The sequence below is a fragment of the Telmatherina bonti genome, assembly GCF_933228915.1.
Source record: "Telmatherina bonti genome assembly, chromosome: 7".
Taxonomy (NCBI): Eukaryota; Metazoa; Chordata; class Actinopteri; order Atheriniformes; family Telmatherinidae; genus Telmatherina; species Telmatherina bonti.
Genome location: NC_136625.1, coordinates 16451610 through 16464996, shown reverse-complemented (window position 1 = coordinate 16464996; position 13387 = coordinate 16451610). Strand labels below are relative to the sequence as shown.

At 39.4% G+C, this 13387-nt stretch overlaps 1 protein-coding gene across 5 annotated transcripts in view; it reads right to left on the bottom strand.

Annotated features, from left to right (window-relative positions):
* ptprfb (protein tyrosine phosphatase receptor type Fb) overlaps positions 1–13387 on the bottom strand; it is a 181668-nt gene that overhangs the window by 83686 nt on the left and 84595 nt on the right. The window lies entirely within an intron of this gene.

Genomic DNA, 13387 nt, shown 5'->3' with positions numbered 1-13387 from the left:
AAATGAGAAAAAGTCCATTTTTAGAAAAGTAAAAGACACAAAGAGTAAAAAAAAAAAACAAACAACTAAAAATAAATCAATAAACACATAAAATAAAAAGATGGTTCTGACATAACAGCTTTCAACTGTCGTAATCAGAGGTGTTCAGCTGGCAAGGTCAAAGACGGGGATGAAAGAGAGCAAATATATTTGTGGTGCTACAGGCCAAACAGTAATCACAGCACACACTCCCACACACGAAATCAGTGTGAGAGCAGAAGATACTACTGGGGAATAACAGATCTGGGGCTGATCGAGATTTGATAGAGGGAAAAAAAAAATCCAGTTAGTAACTGATTAACAAAGCAAGCTTATTAACCAGCACCAGGAGTTTTTGTCTAAGGAGGGATGGATACAATCTGCCACTGGGTACTTGTGCATAGATTAACTGCCTTAGGCTTAGAAAACTAAGCAAACTTATTTGAATAATCCAACTCATCATCGTGCGTGTTTTTGCATGATGCAAGTATGATCCTAAAGCAAAATTTCAAATTCCAAATGAAAATGTCGTTTCAAATATACACTGACATACGCTAGGCGAAGATAATCCAATGATTGCTAATGCACAGTCTTGTGATGCCTTCATGCTTGGTTCATTTGCACTGAACTTTTCAACTTGGTCCAAAGCAAAGATAAGAGTTTTAAACCTGTAATGCAGTCTGAATAGGCAGTTGTTGGCGTGAAGACAAGATATACCGTAGTCTTACTCCAAAATGACATTAAGTGATTTATTTTTGTCTCCAGTGTCAAAACAGCTTGTGACTGGAAGTTAAAGCAGGCCACCACCAGAACCAAAGTTAAGAAGGAGAAATGGAGTGGATCTGATGGAAAACTGGTGCCGCTGTAATGTCATCAGAGCATTTTTATCAACGTTTTTGTTCATTTTTCTCCAACTATCCAAACAGAAGTCCCATCAGTGTCAGAGACGTGCATAGCTAGAAACAAGTGTCGAGCAGAAATAGATGAAGGACGTTTAGGTGATGATGAAAAACTCTGAAGATGTGTCATGTAATGTTCTTTGGTGTGGTGAGCTGGAGTAGGAAACTAAACTTAAATGCATTAAATGTATAAAGGACTTAAAGTTAACAAGCACTCTGGTCTAATCTTTGAGTCTGAAAATGCTCTTTGACTGTTTTTAGACCCATCTCTGACTTTAGGTTTCCGCATATCAGGAGGAGCAGCATCCCAGCTCACAACATGCACCAGATATTAGACAGTTGCAGATGCTTATTTCCTTTAGAAGGATGACAGACGAGTTATAAGAGTAAACAGCTTTTGGTGGATTATTTTTGCCAAAAATTAAAATGACGTTGCCACTCAGTACCCACTTAATGTAACTTAGATTGTTTATTATGTGCCATTCAGATAAAGGTTAGAAAACTTCACCTTCTGCCTGATGATCATATAAAATCATTATAAAAAGTTTAACAAGTTATATTAAAAAAATCTGGGTCGAGTTAAAAAGTCATTATGTGCCCTTCTTTATACTGTAATCAGTCACATTATGAGTCATGATCAGTCAGAAAATCAATCGAGAAGTCAACAATGTGGACTACTTGATCTCAAAATAATCCTAAAAGTTGTAAAGAGGGAAAACCTGATGGCTGTCCAGAGGTACGATTATTAGCTCACTCTAGAACCAGTAATTGTTTCCATCCGTCTCCTTGCATGGAGATCTGTCAGTAAGGCCAAAGTGTTCAGATTAAAAACGTACTAATGATCAGGAGTTTTAGTTCACTGTGAAAAGATGTAGCTATAGGTGATCTAACAATAGGCAAAGGAGGACTGGTCTGAAGGAATGAAAGGAAATATATTTCTATTCACCCATTATCTTTACCCACATTCCTTTGCAAAATCTGAGGTAGCAGCTGCTATTGTCACACTGGACATGCTGCAAATCTGTCACGAAGCAGGAATTCAGTGTTCCAAGACTTACATTGATGGGTAATAACAAAATGATTCACTTAAACAGACCTTTGAGAAAGTTTTAAACAGAGAATGGCTGAAAAAGTTCCAGTGAGCTGCATTTGCTTTGGAGTCACCAGTCACTGATGACTACTTAGAGCCTACTTTGAGATTACTTTGAGCATTGAAACAAGTATTTCAATATTATATATTATAACTATATATATTAAATGACACAGATCAGCTCCAAAACTCACTAAACACATATATAACAGGAAGACTGGTTCAATATAAACAAATAATTTGACTACATTCTGATCTTTTTAATTGTATATAACAGAACACCAAACCTGTCAGAGTCACAAACCCATAAATAAACTTATATAACTTGAGTACATAAAGAGCATGGGTGTTGTTTTTTGTCCTTATCCTCAGTAGAGCAGTTGTTCTTCCTTTCACCCTTGTGTTTGGACTGAAGCCCAGATCTTCTCATATTCAGACCCCTGTCGACAGGTCTCTGCAAGGCCTCTTATCTTTGTGGTGAGGCTTACTTCCTTTCTAACAATGCAGAATTAGTTTTCAGACATCCCAAAATGATACCTTTACAAAAGAGGATACCTCCATAATACAGGCTTCGCCACTGTTAGTGTGTTATCGAATGAATAGTGGTAAAGCATTGTCGCGCCCTGTGTTCCTCTGTGGTTTACTCTCTCGTGGTTTTCAAGTGAAAGAGAAGGACAAAGGTAGAAAGAGATGGAGACAAAGATGAGAACAAGATGTTGGAAAAATACTGTCTGGTAGAAATGACACTTGCTTAAACCTTGAAAGCCCAAGTCTTTTTTTTTTTTTTCAATCAGACATGTTTATTTCACACTTCTATTTCATCAAAATAGAAATAATTCATTAACAAAGATCATTTTTATATATTTAATGTTTATTACAGTGACAGTATTATTGTAATACTGCATCCACTAGGGGGCAGAAGATAAAGACCAGATTGTGTACGAAGAGTTTTGAGCCAAGTTTGTAACGTAAAATGATGCAAAAGGTCTCAGAAACTGTATGTGTCAAATATGATCCATTCAAAATTATATGGTTAATACTAAACATGCAGTCTCCAAATTAGGACTCATTTGACAATATTTAAAATTTGGTGATAGGACGGATAACAGATCCCTGTGCTGCTCCTCATGCAATGAAAAGAGGGAATAGAACTGAATTATGCAAAACCCAGAGGGGGATGAACTCCGTTCTCACCTACTTACAAATTGCTTTGAATATTTTCATAATAGTTCACCTCCAAGGACGTCCCCTTTGAGTCTGGACCCAGTTTTCTCACGCACCTCTGCCACTGGGCAGCTGCCAGTGGGGTCAGCTGGTTGTGCTGTGATTGATTGTGTAGTGATGCAGCAACACATTTCCACAGTTAATCTCAGGAGTCTCAGAACCATCTACAAGATGTTTTCCCCCATTTTAAATTAAATTAAATTAAATTAAATTAAATAAAATTTTTTTGCTTTACTTATTAGACATTATTTCATTTTAAATGATTACTTGAGGCAATATGAGCAGAAATATACTGTAAATATTTAAACTAGTCAACCATCTACCTAATGTCCCAGTGTACACCATGCTGTTTGTACTTGTAGTACATGATTTGACCCATAAAATCAGTCTTGGCCAGAAAATCATGAAGTCTGACACTTTGGAAGCCGATGGATTCAACAAGACAAGATGCTCTACTGGCAATTATTCAATCAGTTATCCTAGGATGACTGAGAAGTGTGCCAGATCATATTTTGAGCTCAAGTTTTACATACATCCTCCAAAAATGTTTCGAAAGCAACATTTCTGTTTGCAACAAGGATGATTCCCAGTGATGCCCTTGCAGTATTGGGGAGAAAAGACACTCAAAGCCACAGTATTCCCATTTCCTACTCAACCCTGTTGTATTGCTGCATAGAATATTTATGATTAACATTATTGGCAAATGGTGGTGGACTGTGAAAAATGCAAACCAATGGTAAAACAGGGTGAAGGACCCCAAAGGAGTTATTACACGAGTCAGCGGCTCTGTCATATCAGGAACCACAAACAGGGAATAATTTAAAAGCTGCTGCAAAGCTTACAACCTTGACTTCTGGTTAATGTTTGTGTTGCAGGTGAACTATTATAAGAACAGTTTTTCAGAGTATGTCTGATTAATGGAAAGTGACCGTGGTGTGTAAACTCGTACACGGGAAATTGTTTTATGTTAGACAATCATGGGTGCACGGATGCTTTTTATGTAGAGAGGAGGCACAGCACCGCTCAGCTGACGTGTTGCTTCCAGAGTGTGTGCTGCTGCTGTCTGGTGGCGTTTTGCCCCTTTTACAGAAGCATAAATTAAACTTAAGCCTTGGCGGAAATTTCCTAAAGTCCGTTCTGTTCAAGGGTTTCCAGATATTTTACCACGAGGGTCCTTCTGTGTCTTTGAAATCAATATTCTAATACATTCTTGAAGCTAATTTTACAAAAAATAAAGGTTATTAAAGACAGTCAAGTCATCAAACATCCTCCAAGAGCTAAATCAACTTCTGCAAATGTTTGTAGACATTTTAAAGTTTTAATCTTATTGTGACAAATAAAATGTCTCTGAAGATTACAGAAACTAGCAGAAACATCCTTGCCACTTAGTTAAAAGGAATAATCGATTGCTCTTTCGTTACACTCATCAAAGACTGTGTCAAGCTGTTGGGTAAGATTTTTGCATGCCCCGTCTGTCTGTTTCTACTTTTGCAACTCCTGCAGCTCCCCCTTGTCTGCCAACTTGTCATCCTAAGGAGACAAAGACAGGCCTTTGTTCAGAGCTCAGAAAGCAGAAGGGATGGGGGCAAATTTGGAGAGGAACCAACGAAACGGTGCGGGCCATGCAGGTTGATGTTTATACAGATAGAGGGAATTTTTAATAAAGGGATCCAATGTATTGGAGCATGACTCCATACACACACACACACACACACACACACAGACACGCACAAACACAAAAAGAATAAAATCAAAACTCCACTCTGTCTACTCTAGGAAAGGAAAATACAAGTATGGAAGAAAAAGTAAGAAAAGAAAATCCTGTGATAGTGTCACAAAGGCACTCTATTTCTAAGATGAACGGTGCTGCTGTAGTTAAAAAAAAAAAAAAAAAAAAAAAAAAAAAGGAAGGAAAAATGAAAAATACTAATGTTATAAGTTGTACTTGTAGGAAGATGGATGCTTTCTACTTTAGTCTATGGCGTCACCTTGCATGCAGCAGCTTGAACAATCTGCAATCACGCTGCATGGAAGCCTTAATTGCGTTCATTCTGCTATCAATCTGAGACGGCGTTCAAGATGTCTTCCACAAAGAATGTCAGTGTTTTTCACTGGTCTTATTTAATGAAACACCTTGGATTTACAAATGAGAAAGTCTAGAGGCACAGCCAGAAAGGCATAAACTAGGCACACAAAAACTGGTTCTTCCATCATGTGAAAAGTAAATAGGACCATTGTTCTCTCAACAGCCGTTTATCACGCACACAGTCGGCAATACGAGCAGCTTAGTAGATGAACTTGGGAGTTTACATTGGTTACAGCAGAAACAGAAACAGCAACAGCAGAAGGGGGTTGGGCTTAATGTGGTTCTGTTGTTTCACTACTCAATTAGGATAGCAATGGGGGCCTCGATTATACACAAAAGGCATGGGGGAAACATTGGCAACATCGTTCCTAAAGAAAAGATGCTCTAGAGCTGTCATGATTACCGAAATTGAAAAAACAGTAGATGGTAATCAGAACTATTCTGTCAAGTAGGTATGTGTCTGTGACAGCTACAGGCAGGTTAAGCAAGATTTAGATAAGAGAGGAAAAAAAACAAGTAAATGGGAGAGAGGATGGGAGGAGAAGAGGAGGGGGCAAGGGAGGGTTGCATGCCAACCTCCTGCCAGCTCCAATTACCAGTGTGAGTGGAGCGTGGCAGCAAGGGCGATGGGTCTAATCAGAGCCCTGCTGAAAGAGCCCCATCCCTGTCCTCCTGTCCCACTGGGAGGCTGCTGGAGCTCAATCCCACACTAACGTCAGCCAGCGTTTTTTCCCACAACCCAAACACACTCATCTCAATGAGGGCAAACACTCCAGACACCCCACTTCCCTTCTAACAGGGGAGCCCTGACACACCAGCAGATGATACAAGACTTGCCTGCCTCATTTCCATATCTGCTTCCTCCTTATAGTCTTAAGTGCGAGACGAGGGTGAATGTCATGTGCCTGCTCTGAATGTTTTAGGTCGAGATGTTCAGGAGAAAATTACAGCGCCGGAACATGGAAGGGAAGGGTGCAGCCTGAAATTGCTGCTGCAGCATAAACAGGAGTTGCGTCAACATGTGTCGATATTTAACCCGAGTCAGCATTGGAAATGCCGGCTAAATAGCCATTTCATTTTGGACAAAACCTAAAAATAATAATAAAAACCCTTATGATGCCCAAAACAATCTTGTTGGATGAGAACAATAAAAATATAATTTGATATTGTGAATGAAACAGCCACAACTGCTGCTCTTACAAAGTATCACTACTCTGCTCCTTTTAAATATAAACCCTGTTATAATGTGTTTTAAAAAGTGGATGCTTTCAAAGAACATAAGGAGGCCACCTGGTTCTTGAATTATGGAAAACTGATATTCGTTATGCCTGCGGACCAAAACTGCCTCCCTTTTTTAGTTTGGTTTAGCTGATAAATTTTTAATTGTTCTCCTTTGTGGTATTCTGACCTTCAAAAGGAGGCTAAATATAGTGCATTAAGTGTTGTCTATGTCTCAACTAGTCTTGAGTCGAGTTGGCACCGAGAGGCACAAGAGCAATTTGTGGAGATAAAGCACATGGCCTGCAGGTGTTTCTAGGCCACAACATTGGCGAGACAGACATTTGCATCTGCCTGGGACACGGAAGTGTGCGAGAGGTGTCAGCGGCAGCAGGAGGTGCAAACACAAAGCCAAAGCTAACAGACGATCAGGCGGTGAAAAGGGTCTGTGAATTGCTGGATCGCTGGCGGTGTGTCAACAAGTTCATTTAAAAAAAAAAAAAAAAAACTGTAAAGGTGGCGATGGCATGATTTTGGTAAAGGGTAAAAATCAATGTATAACACTTTTGCAAATCACTTTCATTGGCTTGGCCAACTGTCTTTGGATGGCTTTTTAGGTAGAGTTAAAATTCAAGGTGTTTTTATGTTTGTTTATTCCAAAATCAGTTGGAAAGCACTGAGTAATGGAGCCTTCAAAAAGACACACTGACCTGACTGGTATTCATGTAACTGCCTCTCAGCCTCTTTCACATGTTTGCCATGAAGGGCACGTGAGGAGGGGCTTTATTAGCTCTTCAGAAGAATACTAGCTGGCGGAGATCCCACTGCAGAGGTTTCCTCAGCAGGGGTGACACGGCGCACCCAAACATCAAAGACCCCGGCGAGGAGCCCATTGATGTAATGCTGTTGTAACGACATGAAAAATGCCGAAAACTTCCACGGAAAAGTAAAAAAACCAAAGAAAACAAGATGCAAATCCAAACCAAACTCATTATTCTCACAGATGAACCAGAGTCGGCGCAAACGTTGATGGGTTGGGTGATTACACAACGGCCTTAATCGAACGGATTAGTCGGTTTACTACAGTTGGGATCAGGTAGCCGCGTAAATGAATGCAGTTGTACAATGTGCATTGAAATGTGCACTGAACCTCCTGTCAAGCCTGTTGTCTCTGGCACGCCATCTCTTAGACCAGGTGTTTTGGCAGTTGCTATGGAGATAGAACATCAGACAAACACTCCTCTGGAAATACGAGCTGCAAGCAGAGACACACCTGCATGCAACGGACCATCACAAAAATACAGCCATAACAAAAACAGTGCAAATGCTGTTGTTAATACACACCAACATTCTTGTGGTGGTATCGCTGCACAGTAATTCTGCTGTTTATCTAAGAGTCCTTTGAGTAAAGAGACTGTAATGCATGCCGTGACCTTTGAAATAATATACTTTTTTTTTGTCTAGCTGAGCAGAACATTTGGCCTTACTTCCACGCCTACAGGCAGATAATCAATAACAGTCATCTAATTCCACCCCCCAGCTCATACCTCTCCTTCCTTCCCTCCTTTTCTTTTTCTCATCTCTCTCTCCACTTTCCTATTTATCTCTTACTTCTCCCTCTTTCTCATATCTGATATCATACTTCCACTGTCGTCAGTATGATCTACAGCCCTGCCAGATGCCCTGTGCCTGTTATTTATGCTGCAGCGCACCAGTTAGTACATCACCCTGGCCTCTAACCCATTACTGCAACCCAGGGGTGGTCTTCTGGATTCACATGGTTATGCTGACTGAGTCACCTTGTGGGACAAATGCTGCTGCACAGAATCACATCCTCCATTAACTACGCTGCACGGGAGCACAGCTGTAGGCTTTCATTTTGGCATTACAGCTCTACTTCTTGCCTTGTGGTCCTACTAACAGGACTCTGATTGAAGACCCTTGAGATTACGGTATTCCAGAGTGCACGGTTTGTGGTTTACCATTCATTTTAATGTAACTGACTCTAAGATAGAAAAAAAAAAAAAACCTCAGGGCTCTTGGCAAAATTCTGCAGTAATGCGATGTGGCTAATAAGACAGGCTAGTCCTCCAGGTGTCTTGGGAAAAAGAACAAGGACAGGACCAGAAATCGGAAAGCGTGACGGTTAATGAAATTGTCCTACAAAGAGAGGCAGAGAGGTGGTTTGCAAATAAATTAATTGATCCTCTTCACAACTCAAATTAATCATCAGCTGAGCTTTCCTGTGACATGTTTAGTGTAATTACGGCAGATAGAGATGGCTTTTATGAGTTCTCAGAAAGGCAGTGGATACAGTAGAGTGTGGCAGGTTCTGTTAATTAAATCCTCACTGACTGGGCTTCTGTGACAGCCTTTACTTATTCTCTCAGTCAGAGATAATGAATAATACACAGAGTGTGCGAGTCAATGTCGACGGCCTTAACTTTGATTATGTCGAAGTTTGCAGAAGCAATAGGTATTCAAATACATTACATTGTGACTTGACCTATTAACTGCCCCCCTCAGAAGAGGCAAAATGCAGGAATTTCATCAATGGCCATCAGGAGCGAAGAAGCAAGACAAACATGACCCTGTCTGCAAATTGAATAGCTCTGGCTATAGTAGCTAAGTATAGACTTAACACGTGGTCATCAATGTCTAAGCTATAACTGGATTAAAACTTGACTTAATCAACTCAAAACAAAGATTCTACTTCACATTAACACAAGACAATATTCAGCATTTTTTTTTCTTACTTTAATCACCCTCACAGAACTTAACCTCACAATAATTAAAGAACAAGAAAGTTTTCCTTTCTACTTTGAACAGACAGAGCCGGAGACTGTTGTTTTTACCAGTTGAAGGCCGTCTGCAATAAATTACTTTTATATATTTGTTCTTCACTATTTAAATAATATTCAGAAAATGCCAAAAAGATTTGAGACAATCACCAAAAGCACAATTTGTTCTCAAAGGATTGGAGCCATTGAAAGAAATGACCTCGAAAGTTTGTTGAACAGTTAGTGTAAAAGGAGATATTTGACTCATGTTGGCTTCCCAAACCAGTTTTCTGAGGCTTTTTTTGTTTTATTTATAAAACTGAATGAAAGAAGGTAAATACAATTGTGTAAAAAATTAGAAAAACCTCCCCTAATATTGACCAATGTTTATACACTTGTTACGACAGATCCACCTGTTTCAATCAGACTTGATGTACATTAGGGGTGATGAAAATTTTTGTTTAATTAGCTCTGACCAATCAAACATTAAAATGGTCAACTCAACAGCTGTTTGGTGGCCATTTTCAAAGATATTCTATAGTATCCAGGTATACTCAGACACTAAAGAGACTAGCTCCTGAAGAATTTCACTCTCCTCTTGTAGCTCTTCACTGCAGCAGTTGTTACAGTTTCACTTCATGTGCCGGTGGTGGCATAAGCAATGGTGACACTAAGTAGCCTAATTTAATCACTATGAACCATATGCTAAGATACATCTGATATTTTTTATGTGTGTTTGTGTGTTTCATTTTGTTTTAAGATTTACATTGACAGGAAACAGGAAGCTTGGCTACAGGTCCAAACATTTGTACACTGCATTACATTAATGCACGAGGATACTATCAACTACAAACAGATTCTCTTTCACTTCACATGGGTTCAATCTTTGCCCTCCACTGGGGGTGTGTCAGATGCAGAGAAGAAGGTGTGGCAGATTTTTTTTTTTTTCCTCTTCATTTATCGTGGGTGCTGTGGAAAGACACTTCCACCTGTTAATGGGAGGGAAAACCTTAAAACAGGACTGTTTAATTATAGATTAAATGATCTAATTAACTAGAATCTCCTAAAAAACGTATCCATTATTAAGATTCACCTCTTCCTCTGCGTTCCTATGTTACCGTGCTGACCTTGTAAGATCACTGCCACACATTTATGGTGAACATGCTGTTCAGTCAGACCATCGATCAACACATTAGGTGACATCACACTAATAGAAAACAGGGTTTGTCTGAAAGGGGTATGAGTGCTCATGACGGCAGACCTGAGTCACACTATGCTTGCTCAGTCATCTATCTCTTTTATACAGGTTAAAGAATAAACAGAGATGTATTGCTTGCAAACTCAACAGTGTGTCTGACAGTTGTGAGCAGACTGATCAAGCGCAACACTGAAAAACATTGCTTATCGGCTTAAAGAAAATGAGACCAGGTCTTCTTAACATAAGAAGCTGAAAGCAGATGGGTCAGTGGTGAGAAGCCTACAGCACTGCTGCGTGTGGCATGGTGGATAAGCAAAAAGGTCTTGGTGTGTAAATGTGTGAGGAAACGGGGTCAGGGTGAAAGGACTCCCATTAGTCAGCTCACTGAGTGTAGGTATTAGACCCCCCCTGACATGCAGCAGGCCCATCCATCCATAGCCAGTCAGGGCCTGGGGAATCATTGACTCCTTGGCCTACAGGTCTGCGAGTTGGACCTGCAATCTCCAACAGCAACGCGCCACCCCCACTTCTTTTTTGTCGAGTGAACGGAGAGAACTTGATACCCTGCCCTGATTTTATTCAACTATTGAAGTTTGATTTATTTCTATGTAAATAGATTTTTGGTCCAACATAACCCAGCAATTTAAAATATTTACTCATTTAAAAAAATAAATTTAGTTGGAGATATTATCTTTTTTGTTTCTTTTTTTTCTGTTTTTTGTTTCTTTTTCGTCATACAAAATACACGAGGGCATGGACAACATTAGACACGCCGCTAAAATAAACACACTTCAACAAAACACCTCCAACGACTGACAACTAAAATAGACCATAAAACTAAATCCATTTACAGGTTCTTTTTTTTTTATATATATGAGATTGTTAATTGTTTCACATTGTGCAGGGATTATATTTTTCTGCTATCTGAGTGTTGAGAAAGGCAAACACAAACACAGGCGGCTTTCACTGATACCAACATCAAAGCATTGGGATGAAATCACTCAGACTAAACTAACCTCTAAAGTGGCGTTATGAAGAGGAATGCCGACACAAGGCAATTGTTAGAAATTTGACATAAAAAGTTGTTTGACTCAAAGATTTGCATGATTTAAATACAGAGTCAGGCCCGCCAACGCCTGATTTAAAATTTATACCGTGTCATGAAGAGGTGACTGAATATTAAAGGCTTCTTTGTTAACAATGATGCATTCAGAAAATGCCAATAAGCTTGGCTTTAAAGTGGACTTTGTGACACGCATGAACTGTTAACTAAAGCAATGAACCGACTGATTTGTAAAAAACTTAAACTGCAGGTGTATGTTTAAACTGATGTGCATGTGACCTCTCAAAATCCAGTTTGGTTCAGGAGCACAGTCTGAGCGACAGTTTCCATCACTCTTTGAGCTTAGATACAATAAGACTGCTCCCATTCCTGACTACCTTTACTGGATCCTCACATTTTGATGCTATCCACTCTTCTGGTCCCTGTATGGCTTACATTAACACAAGCTAATGCAATCAAACTAAAGACTAAATCTGTGATCTGGAAAGTTAAAAGCCCGTTAGCCCTGTTTGTGTCTGATACTCTGCAGAAAATGTCAATTCACGGATAACTGTCTCCCCACAACAATGCAGAGATATTAACGGATGTACAGGTCCTGACACATCTCCAATATCTCCTGAAATCCAGAGACTAATGTCAAGATGAGAACCAGAATGTGGTGTGACAATCAACAGAGGCCATGAGTGCAGAATTAAAGCGATGATGGGCAACAAGTGTGACAACAGCCAGGGGCAACAAAGCTTTTCTGCACATGCAAAGCGCGCTATGTTTAATAGCTTTGGAATGAATTCTTTTGCCAGGAAGCTAATTATGTAAGAAGAAGAGGAGAATATGTCATTCAATGACAATTTAATGGTTCTTTTTCTAGTTTTGTATGCATACTTACAACATATTATGAGATCCTAGGTTCCTGTTTTTCATAAATCACTCTACCTTCCAAAACAAAGGAAATATTGCATAATAGTTAGTTCTAGCGGTGCTAGGTTTTCTGTGTTCATCCAAGAGTTGTGCATCCACGAGAGCGAGCAGATTTACTTTTAATAGTTTAAAATGACTTTTTTTTTCCCCACTGGGGGAGCAGTGGATTACCTTATTGCTTTTTCTAATTGTTGTTGCTCACATCAACATTCTCAATGATGTAGATGACTGAGACTTCTGAGCCAAAACCTTTACAAAAACAGCTAATGAGAAGACTCTTCATTTGATGAGTAATAATTAAATCTCAGACTTGGACACTCCTGTATTTAACTAACCGCTTTCATTATGTCCTTGTTTCTCCTTTTATTCCTTCCTCTCTCTCTCTATCTCTTGAGGCGATCAGTACTGATGACGTACCAGACATTGCAAATACAGCTTGCCAAAAGCATGAAGCGCTTGACAGGCGAGTGCAGATGATAATATGTTTCCTTAAAAGCAAAAAAAAAAAAAAAAAAAAAAAAAAAAGACAACATTCAGTTTTCTTACACTGTCTGAAAGGAATATAGTCTGGAGTCAAATCTCATGGGACACATTAATTAATTAGTCAGTTTTAAACAGGAACTAAAAGTGATTCGTTGGTCACGCTACAATATTCTTCACTGAATCTAAAACTAATGACAACAACAACGTTGTTAGATGTTTCACCTCTTGCTCAAGGAAACAGCAGTTTCCATCCCCTGATTAAAACCAAACTATGCAACAGTTCCCTGTAAAAAACATCTTTGTGCAAGGATGCAGAGTCTGAGTTTCTGGGTCACCATAGTTTGTAGAAGATTTTGCATCACTAAAATCTACACCAACTCCTCCTGGGTAATCTTGAGCACAGAAAATGT